Source organism: Aquarana catesbeiana, linkage group LG08 (assembly GCF_042186555.1).
Source record: "Aquarana catesbeiana isolate 2022-GZ linkage group LG08, ASM4218655v1, whole genome shotgun sequence".
NCBI classification, from domain to species: Eukaryota; Metazoa; Chordata; class Amphibia; order Anura; family Ranidae; genus Aquarana; species Aquarana catesbeiana.
The window spans coordinates 193,890,750-193,909,952 of record NC_133331.1 but is presented as its reverse complement, the minus strand read 5'-3'; the positions used below and the strand labels follow the sequence as shown (position 1 = coordinate 193,909,952).

Sequence of the window (19,203 nt, the reverse complement as noted above, 5' to 3'; positions counted from 1 at the left end):
TAATACAGGAATGATTCATTTTGACAAATGTCAGCCGGTCAATAGAGTCTGTGGACAGAAACATTATCTGTCACAAAACCTCTGGCAGCACTGAATGTCCGTTCGGAAAGCCTGCTCTATGCAGGGCAGCCCACCAGCTTAACTTGTATACTGGGAAAGTTCTTGCCAGTGGTCTATTCTCATGACCCAGTAACCCAGTGGATCTTCAACTGGAAAGCTCTCAATGTCTGTTTTTGCCCCTGGATAATCTCCCACCATATGATGCAGATGCTGCCAATGGTATGTGGAAGCTGACTAATACAATTTTGAAATGCATCACGGAGGCGACCCCCTTCTCCACTGCTCCTCTTCGACCAACAGAAGGCGTTGCAAGAATGGTGTCTGCATAAAGTGGGCCTTGAGAGTAAAGGGAGTCCCCCTCTTTCTCCCGCTGCTCTGCCAGTAGTGCCCTGTCCATAATGCCACGCAGAGCCTTCAGCCTTGTCAAGCATGTGGTACCTAAATGGCTGGTGTTTTTGCACAGGCTTGATCTGCTTGAGACAAAGTTTGCAAATTGCAACAGTGCGATCGGCTGCACATGTGCTAAAAAAGGCACAGACAGCTGTGGGACGTGGACTGGGAGATAACAGCTACACAATGTGATGGAATATGGTGGCTGCTCTCCACTCCTCCATGATTGCTGCCTCGTTGAGGTTGTGCCTCACCCTCACTTTCCTCATTTGCTCTATCCGCCACCCAAGTCACGTCAGAGACTTCATCATTATCACCCCCTCCATCCTCACCAATAGAGCCAACTTGGCAATACGTAGCGGCTGGGGGAACATGACTACCAATTTGTTGTTTACCAGTGTTTTCCCCTCTCTGTAGGCTCATGTTCCTACCTTCCTCAACTTCAGAACCAACATCAGAATCAAGTAATGCCTGTGCATCGTCAAGGAGCAAGTGGCGGATGGTGTGTTCAAATAACTCAGCTGACTCCTCCATGCATGATGCTGGGGCTCTGGTAGGAGTAGCTGTGGACAAAGAGGCAGAATAAGCTGCTCTGGCAGCTGCGGTGGACTACGCACTAGTCTCTGCTTGGGTGACAGAGGATGAGGAGGATGAGGATTGTTTAGTAAGCCAGTCCACCACTTCCTCTGTATGATGTGGCTGGATAACATGGCAACATTACTAAACAGAGGAAATGGTGCCCTGCCTGAGGACAGACCGCATCCACCTTTGCCTGTGGACACAGACACTGCTGGCCCCCTCATAGTGCCATGGGAACGTCTGTGGGTCCTGCTGGGAGCTGGCTGCTGGACGCTGCAGAGCAAACACTGCCAAGCATCGGGCAGTAAGCAGTGACTGGTAGCAAGCAGTAACTACCACTATATATATTAGTTTAATGTTCTTTTTGAAGCTTGAAAGTTTGCATGCGGCCCCCATGGGAAATAAAAACTCGTCCTGTGGCCCTCAGGTAATTTGAGTTTAAGACCCCTGATGTAAAGGGTGGGAAAATCCACAGTGATATAAAATATAATGCACAATAATGTTGCCCAATGTGAATACAATGGGTAAATTGGAAACAAGTGTGTGTGGTCTAGATTGACCTGTAACACATGTGGATAGGCAAAATTTCCTAAAACTGTATGTGCATAATCAAAAAATATAAACCATGCAATTCAAACACAATGTGTATATAATCTAAAAAGGAAAAAAAAACTGACAAGTAAATATATCAGCAGTCTCTCTCAGGTTCCAAATAGTCTACTCATCCATCCGGGTCTGCTGGGAGCTGTTGTCCAATGTGAATCTCTGAGATTTGGTAGACGGAGGAATGCATGCATCCCTAAGCTGTAGCTCAGCACACACACTTGTGACCTATGTGGGTCTGGTAAGCAGCCAATTTTAATACTTTTGAGCACAGTGGTGTCTTCATACTAAAGAGTCCACACACCTTGGGATCTGCATCTGTCGATTTGGGACTCACAAGATAATTGGATGTGCTTTCAATTCAGCCCATTCACTCTGCTGAATTTGATTTGCTTTCACATAGACTATTTGGAACCTGAAAGAGACTGCTGATATATTTACTATCTTGTCAGTTTTTTTTCCTTTTTAGAGTATATACACTTTGGGATTGATTTACTAAAGGCAAATCCACTTTGCACTACAAATGCACTTGGAAGTGCAGTCGCTTTAGATCTAAGGGGAAGATCTGAAATCAGGGGAAGCTCTGCTGATTTTAGCATCCAATCATATACAAGCAAAAATGCTGTTTTTTATTTTCCTTGCATGTCCCCCTTAGATCTACAGCGACTGCACTTCCAAGTGCACTTGTAGTGCAAAGTGGATTTGCCTTTAGTAAATAAACCCCACTGTGTTTGAATTGCATGTCTATATTTTTTGATTATGCACATACAGTTTAAAGAAATTTTACTTATCCACAGGTCAGTCTAGACCACACACTTGTTTCCAATTTACCCATTGTGTTCACATTGGGCAACATTATTGTGCATTATATTTTATATCACTGTGAGTTTTCCCACCCTTTATATAGAATTAGCGCACCTTTACACTATCAAATGTGCACTAATGCGCATCAATATACTGCAGTAAATGTGCACTAATGCACCTCAATATACTGCAGTAAACGTGCACTAACGCATGTCAATATATTACAGTAAAGGTGCACTAACGCACGTCAATATACTGCAGTACACGTGCACTAACATACCTCAGTATACTGCAGTAAACGTGCATTAACCCACCTCAATATGCTGCAGTAAACATGCACTAAACCACTTCAATATATTGCAGTAAAGGTGCACTAACGCACCTCAATATACTGCAGTAAAGGTGCACTAACGCACCTCAATATACCGGAAGTCCCCGAGTTACGAACACAATAGGGACTGTAGGTTTGCTTATAAGTTGAAGTTGTCGGTAAGACGCAACACTGCATTTGTAAGTGTAACTTTCGGTCGGAATACTGCATTCGCAAGTGTAACGTCCGCCTGTGCATGGATGTGGGATGTTCCGGACGCTTGTTATTTTATCTGGGGCTCTTCTGGCCATGCAGTACATGTAGTACTGCAGTATGGGATGTGTCCGGAGGTATCCAGGACCAGCGTGGAGCACAAGTGGCTGGCATTTGAGGCCGTTCATAAGTAGGAGTCGTTTGTAACTCGGGTGTTCGTAACTCGGGGACTGCCTGTACTGCAGTAAACACGCACTAACGTAAGTCAATATACTGCAGGAAAAGTGCACTAATGTACAGTAAGTCAATATACTGCAGTAAACGTGCACTAACGCACCTCAATATACTGCAGTAAACCTGCCCTAAAACACTAAACTGACACTAAAGTAAAAATTAATGGTCGCATTACACTCACACTGCACTATCACTAGATTCACACTAAGCTGACATTCTACACTCACAATAGAATCACTATAGCACACTAACTCGCTAGTAGCAATGAACAGAGCCCTGTTCTATCTATCTCCACTCCAATATCACACTGCAAATGACTGCTGTGGGAAAGATCCTTTTATAGAGGGGGGTGGATCTATGTGCAATGAGCCATGATTGGGCACAGTCATCATTACTATCTCCAAGCATGGCTCTGACAGTGTTCTGTGCCCTGATTGGGCAAATCCTTCATTGCTTCAGCCAATCAGGACTTCAAATGCACTGTGTGGCGCACAGTGCATTGTAGGGCGCTCGGCGGGCCAAACAAATGGTCGAACGTCCCGATTCTTCGGGTGTTCATCGAAGGGGTGAACAGCTAATGTTCGGCCCGAATTGATGCTCGGGCTGAACCGTTCACCCAACACTATTATCTACCCAAAGAGGTTGTAAAGAGTAAAGGAGAAGAATCAATTGGAGTTGTACATAGGAAGGAAGTTGTCCCTGGTTTTGTTGCTATCAAGCTGGGCATCCCATAATACCTGTTCCCCACCAAGTTATTACCTCCTAATAAAACATCAAAACAAAGCTCAAAGACTGTTCCTTGCCTCTGGAGAAAGTATAGTTACTTGTGGCCTGGCTGTGCAGCAGTGGGGAACCCTGTCATCTCCAGTCCCTATAGGGATAGTACTACATATAAATAGTCTCCTTTAGTGGAGTGAAGTGCACTGGGGTAGCTATTGCACCAGGTGGACTTTATAACTGCATCCTTTTGGCTTCAATAAACTTACATCGGCTTTTATGGTGAAAATCTCTCTACTGATGTTTGGCGACTCATGGTTTTTGAGAGCCTACTCCTACAGCTGGGACAGAAGAGAAATGTATAGCCTGCAGTGGAGTGTAATTTCCCTAGACACATTAAACACGATCCCGACATGGTCATCAGGATGATCATTATTTGATGTTTGGATTGTGCACAAATCGCCAATGTAGTAAAACTTTTAAAAGAGAAGTATAGGTTTGGTGTTTTTTTCCCCCCATCATACTTACCTAGGTGTATGCAGCATTAGTCTGATGCTGCATCTGTCCCCCAGAGCCTCTACACTGAGAACTGAGTGATCGAACATCACCGATCACTCGGTTCTCACAGCTCCCCGAGCAGAGAGCTGCTGACTGTTAGTAAGTAGTGGAGGGGCGGGGATCGGTACTCTCAGGCTCTCAGTGGCTCGAGAGGCTGAGACGGGTGTCAGTCCAGGCACCTTGTGGATCCAACTTCCATTGTCGGGATGACGTGGTGCCTGGACTGATTCCTGTGACTTCAGTCTGCTCTCTGCTGAAAACGAGTCACAGATGTGCAAAACTAATTGCACTCCTGTGACCCATAGAAGAAGCTCAGCCAAAGAGCTCAGGCTGGACTTCTCCTTTAAGCATTCTGTTGTACTGTATATGCAGGCTCAATGCCTGCTAGATTATGCCATTTTTAGACCTGAGCGTTTGAAATTGAAATAGACAATAGGAATGCCAACATCTTTTGTAGAAACAGATCTTCTTAAACATGAATACTTAAAGTGGATGTAAACCCAATGTCATCCTTTCTAAACTACTGCCATAGGGGTTATCTATAAGGATATACATGCCTCCTGCATGTATCTTTACCTGTCAAATGTCTCCCCTCTGTCTGTTATGAGACACGAAAAACTGCATATTCTGTGGGGGGGGGTCTGTTGTCTGGAGCTCGGTGGGTGGAGTCGTGATGTCAGGAAACTCCCCGCCCACCTCTACACTCCCCTTGTCAATATGCATTTTCTCCTGTGTATTTCTAACACTGAACTTCTGCTATGATCTCTAACATCCAGTGAAAAGACAGGAAAGTAACTACATGACTTCAGCATGCCAAATCATGGTGAGGTGTGGAACAGCCAATCCTTGCAGAGTTGCTGAAGAAAGGAGTGGGGGGGGGGGGATTTAAAAATACTGCATGTCTCTTAGGCTAATGCACAAGATGTAAATCACCTGTCACTCACAGCAAGGGGGAGGATTTGACAAAGTTTTTCTCAGTTTGTCAAGAATCGTCTCACTGAACAATAAAAGGGGATTGCTCAGAGATAGATTAACTCTGTGTGGCAAGTCTGGGCTCAAATGATAGGAAATCTTATACTCTACAGTATGATAAAAAAAAGAAAAAAAAAATTTCGGGTTTACATCCACTTTAACTTAAACTGGCAGATGCAGGGGCTGACACGTGGGCCTTGTAGGAGTTTGGAGCACATGTATACTAATGGTAGGTTGGACCTCTCCTGCCATCATGTACACTTGGACATTACTCACCAGGAGGCATTCTTCTTAATGCCCAGGCCATGCCATTGGTTTATAATGTCCATGTAGGGCAGCTAGAACCTCATTTCCTTCCTGTCTGAAAGTATGATATGCAGAATTTTTCTTCTATTTCCTCTTGAAATCCTATGGACTGAAACTGGAAGTGAGCATTTTCTTTTCCATGTGATAAACAAAGGGAGAGTATCACAAAGGCTACATTTCACCTCCATCTATCAATTTACCTAGAGTTCCAGCCACTTGCCTAATTATATGTACACAGTTAATCAAGGTTTACACCAGGGCAGTAGTGAAATGAGGGCCCAAATTTGCTCTTGCACAGCCATCTTAGTTTACCACCACTAGATAGGTGGCCTTTGCTTGTTGTATCAGGTTCTTCCACTGGTAATCATACAAGTTGCATGAATGTCTAAATTAACACACATGTGGTTATCTCCTCTCATCTTATTTCTGAGAGGACGATTGAGAAGGTCACAGGTTTAAAAATCTCACAAGTGGTAACAAGTGCTTACAATATTGGAAGTACCCATTACCGTCTTGTAGGATCAGACCAAGAATCCTCCAAGATTAGCCAGATGGTATCAGCAGTCGATCTGGCTTTACCCACATATGACCAAATCTGTTATAGGTGGCACAGACCAGCCTGTCTAGGTATTGGCTTGTTTACTCAACATTATTCTGAAAAGCATTACGTTTGAAATCTGTGATCCAGTTAGTTTCATATCACATGCCACTGTAATGTTAGCCTTGCATGCTGTAAAACATTGCTGTAGGAGGCACACATTCATTGATTTTAACTCCTTCTGTGAAGTGCACACACCCTTTGGCTTATCACAGTCCCCATTGAAATACTCTGTGCTTCCAAGTTCCATGCAATTATTTGCCCTGGCATAGACACACTCAAAAAGGGAACAGATTGTAGAGAAGCATAGATTTTACTTGACGCAAAATCCCCTGTCACTTGTTCTTCCTCCCTCTAATATAAAATTCATCCTCATGCTGTGCATCCCCCTCTCCAACAGAAAAAAACATATAACTGCAGCATATAATGGTGCAAAAAAACAGTTAAAGGACAAGTGTCACTTTCAGTAAAGATGCACAAACCCACCCTTGCTAGCAATCCTGAGCTAGACTATACAGTAGTACAGGGGTATTGAATTAAAATTCATGGAGGTCCAGTCAGTAAAATATTCTTCCAGCACAGGTCCGAATCACATGTTTGTGCGATGACTCGAATCCTTCCGCCCCCCCCCCCCCCCTCTTCTTAGGCTAGGTTCACATCCCTGTGACTGGGGAACATGTACGAATTCGCATGCGTTTCCAACCCACAGAGAAATGTGCTGCACTTTACCAGATGTGTGTGGGTGCCATTCATTCTCAATGGCACCCCCACACATTGGCACCTACAGAACATTTTTGTGCACATTGATCCACTTGATGCAGTGCAATTAAAAAAAAAAAGAAGGGTTGGGACTTTTTCCCCTGCGTTTCTCATGGGTAGGGCAGCCCATTAAAATAAATGGAGCCTTATATCACAATCCTGTTTTTACATCAGCATCATCAGTTCTCCCTTCACATCACAGGCACTCCCCTTCACATCAAAATCCTCCCTTTACATTACTGTCCTCAGGCCCCTCACATTACTGTTCTTAGCCCCCCCCCTTAATGTCCTGAGCCCCCCTCACATTACTGTCCTCAACCCCCCCCATTACAGTCCTCAGTGACCCCATTAATGTCCTAAGCCCCCTCATGACTGTCCTAAGCTCTCCCCCATTACTGTGCTAAATTCTACCCCTTTAGGCTCCATGCACAGTGGAGCTCATAAATGGCCATTTTTTGGAGTTTGGCCGGTTTTTTTAACAGCCCATAAACTCCACTCTATGTTATCCTATCCCAGGGCCGGTGCTACCACTAGGCAAACTAGGCAGCCGCCTAGGGCGCCCTGCTACCTAGGGCGCCTGCCCACTGGTGTTCCTACTCTCTTCTCTTTGCATCAAGCAACTACGTTTCAGCATCAGCAGGCAGCCACCGCTCCATTGTAACATAGTGTCAGAGGTGCAGCAGTGGCAGGGGACTGTGTCTATATCCCAGCTCCCGTATGAATGGAAGCAACAAACATTCATTGATGAACGCTGGTAGGCTGCATTTGATGGGTGCTGGTGAGGCTGAATTGATGGGTGCTGGTGAGGCTGCATTTGATGGGTGCTGGTGAGGCTGCATTGATGGGCGCTGGTGAGGCTGCATTTATGGGCGCTGGTGAGGCTGCATTTATGGGCGCTGGTGAGGCTGCATTTATGGGCGCTGGTGAGGCTGCATTGATGGGCGCTGGTGAGGCTGCGTTTGATGGGCACTTCATTAAAAAGGTGGGGTTTACATGAGCAGGGGAAAGGGGGTGGAGTCAGGGGTGGAGCCAGGGGGGTTTCGCCTAGGGTGTCAAAAATCCTTGCACCAGCCCTGTATGTGTCCATGAACACATGGACGTTTTTGAACTTTTATCAGCAGTGGAGTTTATGGGCTGTTTTCTGAACTCCATAAAATTGCATTCAGGAGTCATTTTTCTGACCAAAAAAAACGCCAAACGCTCAAAAACACTGATAAATGCTCAAAAACGTGGCTCACCAGCGTTTAACGTTTTTAAACCATTGAAAAAAACAAATAAATTTCAAAATTAAAAAAACGCAAAAAAACGCTAACATGGAAAAATGCTAAAAAACGCAAATAAACGCTATTGCAAAAACATTAAAAAACGTTGAAAGGCTCACTGCAAAGCTACTGGCGTTTTTATAATGTTATTTTAATGTGCAGTGTGCATGGTGCCTTACTGTTCTGAGCCCCCATTACTGTTCTCAGTGCCTTCATTATAGTCCTGACCGCCCCCCCCCCCATTACTTTCCTGTTCCCCCATTACTGTCCTCAGTCCCTTCATTACTGTTCTGAGCGCCCCCCCCTTTACTGTCCTGCGCCATCCCCCTACAGACTTAACTGTCCTGAGTCCCACCATTACTGCCCTCAGACCCCCCCCATTACTGTCCTGAACTGTACTGAGCATTTGTTTGCATCCTTTTATCTTAATACCGCTGCTTTCCCCATCTCAGTCATCTTCTGCACCGGCCGCATTTGTCAGTTGTAACTTTCCAGCAGTGTTGGACCACACTATGGTTGGCCTTAGCTCACTTGGGCTTTCCTTTTAGCACCAGCCTTAAGCCTCGTACACACAGTTTGATTGTTGGATGACCGAGCGTCTGATTTTTGTCAAAAGGGCATGTGCAGGATTTTGCCTAGCATACTAACTATCCGCAAATTGTCGTTTGACGATCACGAACGTAGTGACGTACTATGAGAGTATAAAGAGAAAGTTAATTTCTCAAGCGCCACCCTTTGGGCCCCTTCTGCTAATTTCGTGTTAGTAGAAGTTTGAGCGTTGATTCGCAATTTTCAGATTATACAAAACAAATGCCTTTTAAAATACGTTTGGCATAACTACATCAGTATCACCAGCAAAGCAGCTTCATTATTATCCCATTAAAGAAGATGAGAATGTGCGCTGCATTTCAACATTTTATCAATTGCCACGTCACAAATGTTAATTCTAGATTACGAACAGTAGTTTACAGGATCAAACTCTTCCCAGTCGTTCCTTGATTCAGAGGATGCGTGTTTGTACTTTCGACTTTTGTGTGACGATTTCTGTACTGACCATCTGAAAATCAGACAAAAAAATGTATAGCCTACACATCCAGCTTTTGTCTGATGTAAAAGTCAAATTGGCTGTCAAAGCACCGTACTAATGATCCGAAAATCCGCCGACAGCTCGTCTTCAGACTTTTCCCTTCTGATTTTCGTACCATGTACCGTGTGTACACACAAAGATAGGAAGATCTGAAGGGAGAATTCGTAAGATGAGCTGTCGGCGGATTTTCGGATCCTTAGTACAGTGCTTTTGACAGCCAATTTGACTTTTACTTCAGACAAAAGCTGGATGTGCAGGCTATAAAATGTTTTGTCTGCTGTGAACTCAACGTCTGATTTTCAGGTGGTCAGTACAGAAATCGTCACACGTCAAAAGTACAAGCACGCATGCTCTGAATCAAGGAACGACTGGGAAGAGTTAGATCTTGTAAACTATTGTTCATAATCTAGAATATTTGTGACGTGGCAATTGATGAAATGTCAAAATTCTCATCTTCTTTGACCACTTACTCACTAGGCACTTAAACCCCCATCCTAACCAGACCAATTTTCAGCTTTCGGTGCTCATATTTTGAATGACAATTACTCAGTCATGCAACACTGTACCCATATGAAATTTTTGTCCTCTTTTTCGCACAAATAGAGCTTTCTTTTGGTGGTATTTAATCACCGCTGGGTTTTTTATTTTTTGCGTTATAAAAGAAAAAAGACTGAAAATTCTTTTAAAAAAATGCATTTTCTCCATTTCTGTTACAAAATTTAGCAAATTAGTCATTTTTCTTCATAAATTTTGGCCAAAATTTATACTGCTAAATATCTTTTGTAAAAATAACCCAAATTAGTGTATATTATTTGGTCTTTGTGAAAGTTATAGAGTGTACAAGCTATGGTGCCAATCTCTGAAAATTGATCACACCTGATGCACTGACGGCCTATCTCATTTCCTGAGAACCTAACAAGCCAGGAAAGTCCAAATTTCCCCCAAATGACCCCTTTTTGGAAAGTAGACATTCCAGGGCGTTTAGTAAGAGGCATGGTGAGTTTTTTGAAGTTGTAATTTTTTCCAACAATTCTTTGAAAAATCAAGATTTTTTTTTTCACAAAATTGTCATATTAGCAGGTTATTTCTCACACACAGTATATGCATATCACAAATTACACCCCAAAACACAATCTGCTACTCCTCCTGAGTATGGCGATACCACATGTATGAGACTTTTACACAGCCTGGCCACATGCAGAGGCCCAACATTGAGGGAGCACCTTCAGGCGTTCTAGGAGCATAAATCACACTTCTAATTTCCTTACAATCTATCACATTTTTGAAGGCCCTTTATTTCTAACACATAGCATGAACATACAAAGAATTACACCCTAAAATACATTCTGCTGCATTTCTTGACTACCTCTTACATTTTGGACGCCCTGGAGCAACAGGACAATGGAAAGGCCCCAAAAATGACCCCGTTTTGGAAAGAAAACACCCCAATGTATAATCTATGAGGAATAATGTGTCCTTTGAACATGTCATTTTTTTCTAGAGGTTTTTGGAAAATGTGGAAAGAAAATGAAAACACATTTTTTTTTTTTACACAAAGTCCATTTATACAATATTTCTAACACATAGCATGTACATACCAAAAATTACACCCCACAATATGTTCTCCTATTCCTGAGTACGGCGATACCACATGTGGGAGACTTTTGCAGAGCCAGGCCACATACAGAGGGGCCAACATGCAGGGAGCACAGTCAGGTGTTTTAGGGACATACATTTCAAATCTAATTTGACTACCTATTACACTTTTGTGAGGCACTGTAGTGGTATGGATGAGAACTGATGTGATATGGATGTGCATGAATGGGGATGGATGAACCGTGGATTGGGATGGCTGAGCATGGTTGAGCCATAAATGTGGATGGCTGAGCATGAATGAGTATAGCCGAGTATGGATGGGATGGATGGGTACGGCTGAGTATGGCTGGGTACGGCTGAGTACAACTTGGTATGGCTGAGTATGGATGGGGGTGGGTGGATGGATGGATAAGTATTACGGAGTATGGATGGCTGAGTATGGATGAATGAGTATTGCTGAGTATGGATGGCTGAGCATGGAGGAGTATTGCTGAGTATGGCTGGCTGGGTATGACCGAGGGATGGCTGAGCATGGATGGATGGATGAGTATGACAGAGGGATGACTGAGCATGGATGGCTGGCTGGATGAGTATGACAGAGGGATGGCTGAGCATGGATGGCTGGCTGGATGAGTATGACAGAGGGATGGCTGAGTATGGATGGCTGGATGAGTATGACAGAGGGATGACTGAGCATGGATGGATGGATGAGACTGCAATGGGCACTACAGATCCAGCCCACAGCGCTGCTGCACCCAATCTCTCCCCTCTCTGCTCACACTGCACCGATCAGTACAGAGAGGGGAGAGAGGAACCGGACATGATGCCGGTTTGTTTACAAGCGATCACTCTGTCATTTGATGGAGTGATCACGTGGTAAGCGGCCTTTTACGTGTGCGTGCCCCAGGGGGGCGCGTGGGATCGCGATTCTGGGAGGACGTCAATGTACGCCCTCCCAGAGTTATCAAGCTGCGCTGTAGCTGTCATTCGGCTATGGCCCGGTGGTTAAGTGGTTAGTAGAATAATAATGAAGCTGCTTTGCATGTAGTTATGCCAAACATATTTTGAAAGGCATTTGTTTTGTACGATCTGAAAATCACGAATCAACGCTCACCAAACTTCTAACACGAAATTAGCAGAAGGGGCCCAAAGGGTAGCGCTTGAGAAATGAAGTTCCTCCTTATACTCTCATAGTACGTCACTACATTTGTGTTTGTCAAACGACAATTTGCGGATAGTTAGTATGCTAGACAAAATCCTGCACATGCCCGTTTGACAAAAATCAGACGCTCGGTCATTCAACAATCAGACTGTTTGTACGACTTTCAACTAGATGAGAAGTCTCAAGCATCTGTGGTAGTGAGCCCTTGTAGATTGCCAAATCAGGGTTCCCCAGGGTGCAGAGTCTAAGCCTGAGCCTACTTCTTCACCAGAGCCCCTGATCATGGGGATGGACTTGCAGCAAGCTGGAACCAGGTCACGGCCCCCAGGTACGCCCAGCTGAGGATGTGGAGACAACTCATGCGTTCAGCGAACAAGCAGCCAAACGGCAATCCAGGTGACAAACCAGGGCAGGTAGCAAAAAAATAAATAAATAAATAAACAAAGCCAGGGTTGGTACTCAGGTAGCCAGCCACAGTATCACCACATAACATGCACTCAGAGTACTGTGCAGTTACTCAGGCAATGTGATATGCACCGAGCATGTCTTATATAGACAAGCAAACTAGGAGGCGAGCCAGGAAGTGATGGAAGGGAAGGAAATAAAAGCCCACAGAATACCAGACAACGCCCATAGGTGAGCACAGCCAAACCACACATGTGAAAGGAATCAGGGTAGAGAAGCACTGCAGCAAGGAGGTAACACAAGGAATACACAAGCAGGAAACTGCAGGCTAATTGTGTCAAGAAGTAGTGGTGGATCCCAGCACTGCAGGGAATGTTTAGCTGCCCCCCCCCCCCCCCCCCAGGTTGTTTTTTAAAGTAGAAACTATAAGCAAGACTTTTTTTTTTCATTTTAGATGGAGCAAGGGAGGGTTATAACCCCTGTCTGATTTTGTTTTGCCATTCGTGTCCCATTGTGGAGATTTCCCTCCACACTTTCTATCCCATAGCCAAACAGGAAGGGAGAGGATATCCCTGCAAATTAAGAGAATTCTTTAGGGATCCCCAGGTCACCAGAACTAGTATCCCCTTTGGAAAATTTCTTGGGACCACCCAAAATTTGAGATTTTCTTTTACTTTAACTTTTAACAATAATGGTAAACAGGACAAAGAGAGGGTCAATCCCGGGGCACAGACAGCAATAAAAATTGACAGGTCTTCTAATCCCTTTTTACTCTATTCAAAACTAAAAAAAATTTAACCTTTAGTTATATGTAGCAAGGTCTCTGGTCTTGTCCAGACTAATGAAGACCTCCAAGGCCAAAGATAGCTGACATCCTTCAATATGTGGTGGGTTGTGAGGCATAGTGGGTGCAAAGATGGTGAAAGTCATTGGGCGCCAGACACTTCTTGGATGTAAAAGGGGTTTTATTTCTTTTAACAATCCTTTTTGTATTTTTGGGGGAAAGAGGGTTAGGGCCAGGACACCCTTAGGTAGTTACAAATTCAATTGGCAGACACCAAGACTTCAATAGAGGGACAGCCATGCAGGGAAAGGCCCCAGAAGAAAGCCACATCTGCACTTGCAGGATTGCTGTCTCCTATGGTAACAGTCTTTAACAGTTCCTAACTCAAACGTAACCGTCCTTTTAGCTTCACTACAACTGCCTCTTGTAGTTCTTCAGCACTGAGCTCCCGGTCTCTCACTAGACCCCTTGATTCACTAACTCTGAATCCCTTGAGCTCCCCCAAGGTTTGCAGTGGTATCCCCTCAAGCGTCACCCACGCTTCCCTGTTGGGTCCCTAGCTTGGCACTCCAGATACTTCTCAAGCTTCACCCCCGCTAACCGGTGAGGTCCCTGGGCGACAGAACCGTCACTTTTGGTTGGTTTACAAGCCGCAATCCCAACCCTGCGCTGCCCTCTTACTTCTGGATAGGCCCTCACATAGCCTGGCAGCCAGATGCCCCTAGGATAGGCCCAATCTTCAGCCTAGCAGCCTGGGGCGTACGACACACGTTCACCCAGACAGCCATCGAGGTGACACAGAACAGAGATCACCTGACTTTACCCGAATAGATAGGTTCTCCCAGCAGGCCAAGGGATTCAAGAAAACCCCTGCCCATTTGCTGAGATACCCCATATACCCATAACCTGACCTTGGGCTGCCTTTCTCGTATCTAGTACCACTAAGCACCTGGCCACCTAGTGGTAGAAGAGAAAAGTGCAACAAGGCCAAACTTAGGGAGAAATAAATAGATCTCTATCAATCGACCAAGATAACGCCTTCTGGCAAGTAAATTTGTGAGAAGCTCCCTGAATAAACCCCAGGGTGCTACATATATTTTAGACAGTTTAAAGCGTATGTACATCATAACAGTGAACATCTCATTTGTTCCCTTTTGGTCTGCTTAAAGCAAAGCTCTTGGCACTTTTTGACTGGTTTTAACAGGTACCCGCTCCCACTTCAGGGCAATCTATGACATTTCCAGCCCCTCCTCCTCCCCATCCCACCCCACCCCCCCCTGCTGCCTTCTGGGACACACAGGTCCCAAAAAAACGGCCGGACCATTCAGAAAGCGCAGCGCGACTCACTCATATGCAATAGGAAAAAGGCTGTGAAGCCTGAAGGCTTCACTGCTGGTTTCCCTTACTTGCAATGCCAGGGCATGCACCCGAAATCGATTGACAAATCAGCTCGGGTGCCGACATCACAGCATCCCTGGACAGGAAAGTGTCCTTTATATTAAAAGTCAGCAGCTACAGTATTTGTAGCTGCTGACTTTTAATTCTTAGTTTTTTTGTACAGACTGGAGCTCTTCTTTAAAATGTCATTAAAAGTGTTTTGTAATACCTGTTGATCCTTTATCGTAAGTAGAGAACAGAAGACATTTGTAGTCCTCTCCTGTGACAACTCTCCAGTTCCATAGATGCAGTAAGGTGACTGAGCACGTCAATCTAGGAGAGAAAGTGGGTTACTGGCAGGAGGAGCATGTGAAATTAAAAGGAAAAAGTCCTGTAAAAAAAAAAAAAACTAATCCAGCAACCACATCTCTAGGGACTGGCAAGCTGCAGTATATTACTTTTGCTGTGTTTAGATAGGCTTCAAGGTGGATGTGGCTACTGCTTTTCATTTTAGACTGAATATTAGAGGCAATACACTGTAAAAGAAAATCTGGGACCCCATGTGTAGAACACAATGGGGGTTATTTATGAAAGGCAAATCCACTTTGCACTACAAGTGCACTGCAAGTGCAGTCGCTGTAGATCTGAGGGGAAGATCTGAAATGAGGGGAAGCTCTGCTGATTTTATCATCCAATCATGTGCAAGCTAAAATGCTGTTTTTAATTTTCCTTGCACGTCCCCCACAGATCTACAGCGACTGAACTTCCAAGTGCACTTGTAGTGCAAAGTGGAATTGCCTTTCCTAAATAACCCCCAATGTTTCTTGTTTTATTGTTAAACCTGTAAGCCCATAAGGTAAGCTTTTAGCAATATCAGGCTTCTGTTGCAGGTCCTATACATACAAGAGTGTAAAAATGAAATGCCCAGCATGGATTCTCTTTGACCACTGAGAGATATCCAATGACCTGGTCAAAAGACTCAAAACCCACAAGCACTTAGTTCAGTTCATTTGTGCTTCCTACTTGGCTATTAGCTTCTGCTTGGTATTGACACTAGGGTACTTGGTCAAGCACCTTCCCCACCATTCAAGAATGTGATGACAATTGAGGAGGCCCAGAGGATCAAAAACAGGTATGAAGCATAGAGCATACCCAAGATCTATCCCGAGACAACACAAGTGAGCAATGAGACCAGTGCATCATCTATGTTCAGGGACATAAAACAGAAAATAAAAATTGGGTATATCGATGCTCCTTGTTTAAGTACTTGTTCGTATAAATGGTTGCCCCAAGTACCATCTCCACCACTCAAGAGTGTGATGACAGTGGCGGAGGCGCAAAGGTACCAAGCATAGAACATACCTAAGGTCCATGTCTAAAACAGAATACAGTAAATAATAAAACAGAATTGAGTATAATGTTCCTTCAAACTGAAACAGCTAGCAGAGATTGTTTGTTGCAGGGAACCTGTTAAAGCTGTACAAGGATTAAGGATTCAAGGATTGCACAACTGGAAAGGTACTCTGCAGAACGCTCCCCAAAAATCTGAAGGGAATATTTTTTAGGTACACACAGTGGGGGCTGGTGGTCGGGTCACAGGTACCCCCACCTGTCGGTTGGTCACCCACCAGCCCCGCACGTACCCCATCTAGGTCGCGGGCAGCGCTTACTCCAGGTGCCGTCTCCTCCTCCTGGTGCTTCATGGCGGCTTCCCCTACATCTCTTTCCTGCTCCTCTGCAGCCAATAGCATCGCTTCTCCTCTTGGCCAATCAGGTGACAGGTCTCAGGATCCACTTCCTGATTGGCTGGGGGGAGAATCATTAAGACAATAGCAAATATTAATTTGCTATTGTCACACAACTGGGTGGGCTCGGGGCGCAGGGTCCACCCCTTTTGAAGCCTATTAGAGCCTCTGTCTCTAATCACGTGCTTTTTAAAAAAAAGAAAAAACCATTGGAATCCATGTGTCTGGCGCCCGATGTAGATTAGGGGGCTGGTCGCATGGATTTGGGTGGTGGTGCCCCTGTGCCCTGCATTACGGGCTGCCACTGGTCACACAGCTAATTCCTTGAAATCTCTGATCAGAGGCAGAATAAAACAGAACAGCGTTCTAAGCAAAAGTAGCAGCTTTGCCCATCCTGTGATTGACATTGACAGAGAATTTGCCCTGTTTGCTTTGTCTGTACTGGCATGACCCAGCCAATCCGATATCAACTGCCTACAAGTATATTCTCCAATGTGAAATGTCTGGCAGGCAATTTAGTATCTCCTCGGTTTATTGCAAAAAGGTTGTAGCTGCCCCCCCCTTGTGCACTTGCGGGGCCCTAGTCTCCTATACGGGTTGCTTTGTAGATGATCAGGCTCTGTCATTGATGAAGGGATTTCTTTGGTGGCCAGTTATTGACTGGCCTTGCTTACCTTATGTCTATTGCACTCCTTTGAAACTCATATTTAGATACCAGCTGAATAAGAGTTAATGGGAAGGTAAGATAATCTATCCTTTGGATGACCTAGAATTCTGTCATTACCTGTACAATGCCATCATGTTGGTTAATGATTACTATGATACTCATTTACAAAAGAGTTTCTTCCTACTGGAGACCAATACTACTGTTGTTTTTTATCTGAAAGCGGTCAGAGTCTAAATATGTCAAAGGTTTGTTAAAACGCAAAGCACACCATCAGCAATTTACTCTTTCATATTTTTAATTACTGTCATGGTTTATTAAATAAGCCATTATCGAGTATTTCCAAAACAGAAGCGTTGCTTCTTCCAACTTATCTTCTGAGGTCTAAATCTCGCTTTGAGAAAAAGCGCAAGGTAGACAACGACATTATGGTTTTGGCTTGTAACAAGGAATTTCCAAAAATAATGGACTGACCCAGTTCTCAAGGAGAATTTCAATGGATGAACAAACAGCTCTTTCTACATAGACAAAGTTCTGGGAGGCTTGGACAGCAACTTGAAGAGCAGGAAAACGCATTCACTGTGAAAATTCTCAATGAGGCAAAAGCTGTTCAAAGCAATGTATTTAGTTGTGAAAATGTTTGTTTTGAGCCAAGTTCTCAGCACAAAACTTTTATTTTTGTATCTGAGACAGAGCCAGATTTTACCGGCTTAAATCTGAACATATAGGGTCGTTTTTTTTGTTAGTCACTTATGATGGAATAGTTGGCAGTGGGATCCTATTAGTGCACCACAGAATTTAAATCACCCTTTTATGTAATGCTGTTATTTCATAAAGATAAAGAACGAAAGTGCAAATTCTGTAGTCAGATAAAGGAGAGTGAATGTGAGAGCTGTCACGATGGTGATAGCTCTGTATTTAGATACATCCTCTGTTCTCCACTCATGAGAATTACTTCTTCAGGGCATTTAATTTTAGAAGCCAGTTTCCCGTACCTATTTAAAGGAAATGTATTGACGTCATAATACGCCACGTCCGATCCTAACATACACACTAGAACACAGCAACAAAAATCAGAAGCATGTGTACATAATAGCAATAACATACTGTATAGAGACAAAGAAGGCTATTCAAATAGTATAACTCAGTACGATCTTCTGCGTCTTACATTTTTTTTTTTTGCAAAAATAAGGGCCCAACCTTTGCTGTGCCCACACTGCAAAGGTTGACTGCTTGTTTCTGTCTTGAGGATAGAAAATCAGTTTTACTACATCAGGGTTAGGCAACCTAAAAGAGGTGGAGAGCTACCTGAACAACATGGGACAAGTCAAAGTTCAGTGTCACCTCCTTGCACCTGATTTAAACTCTAATTGTACTACCAAGTTGAAATCGCGTGCTTTGCACGGAAATCATAGGTTTAACATATTGCCTCCTCACCACCCGGTAAACCCACGCCGATCGCTGTTCAGAGGAGCAGCAGTGCCTGCTGCACTTGTGAATGAGCCCTTAGTTGAATTTGGTAGCGACATCCTTAGGGCTCATCCCCATGTAAAGCTGGGGCAGCAGCCAAAGGTGTACACATGGCGCAGCAGGAATTAAACCCCCTGTTGCTTTTAGTGGGTGCTACCAGCTGCCAATCACGAACCATTCAAGTAAATGGGGCCACTCTGCAAGTGCCCCACAACTTCATGCTTCTGCGGGGTCCAAGGGGTTAAAGTAGGTGGTGGTTGCTGTACTGCACAAGGTTGCAGGGCACCCACCCTATTAGATTATAAGCTCTTCTGATCAGGGCCCTCTTAACCCTCTTGTATTTAATTGTATTGTAACTGTAATGTCTGCCTTTTGTATTGCAAAGCGCTGCGTAAACTGTTGGTGCTATATAAATCCTGTATAATAAGAATAACTTGCAAAGTGGCCTTATTCAATTGAATGGGTCATGCTTGGCAGGTGCTACACCAACCAACCATGACAGGACATATAACTACTGGCTGTGACATGTGTACACCCCTGGCCACTGC

General features: G+C 44.3%; 1 long non-coding RNA gene across 1 annotated transcript in view; it reads right to left on the bottom strand.

The window, feature by feature from the left end:
- The window catches only part of LOC141105326 (uncharacterized), a 39,085-nt gene extending 21,840 nt beyond the window's left edge, over positions 1-17,245 (bottom strand). Inside the window, exons 1-2 of the long non-coding RNA XR_012235572.1 lie at positions 17,196-17,245; positions 15,006-15,109 (exon numbers count right to left, since the gene is read on the bottom strand). This is a non-coding gene — a long non-coding RNA (uncharacterized lncRNA). The remainder of the gene's footprint in view (positions 1-15,005; positions 15,110-17,195) is intronic.
- Between the last annotated feature and the right edge of the window lie 1,958 nt (positions 17,246-19,203).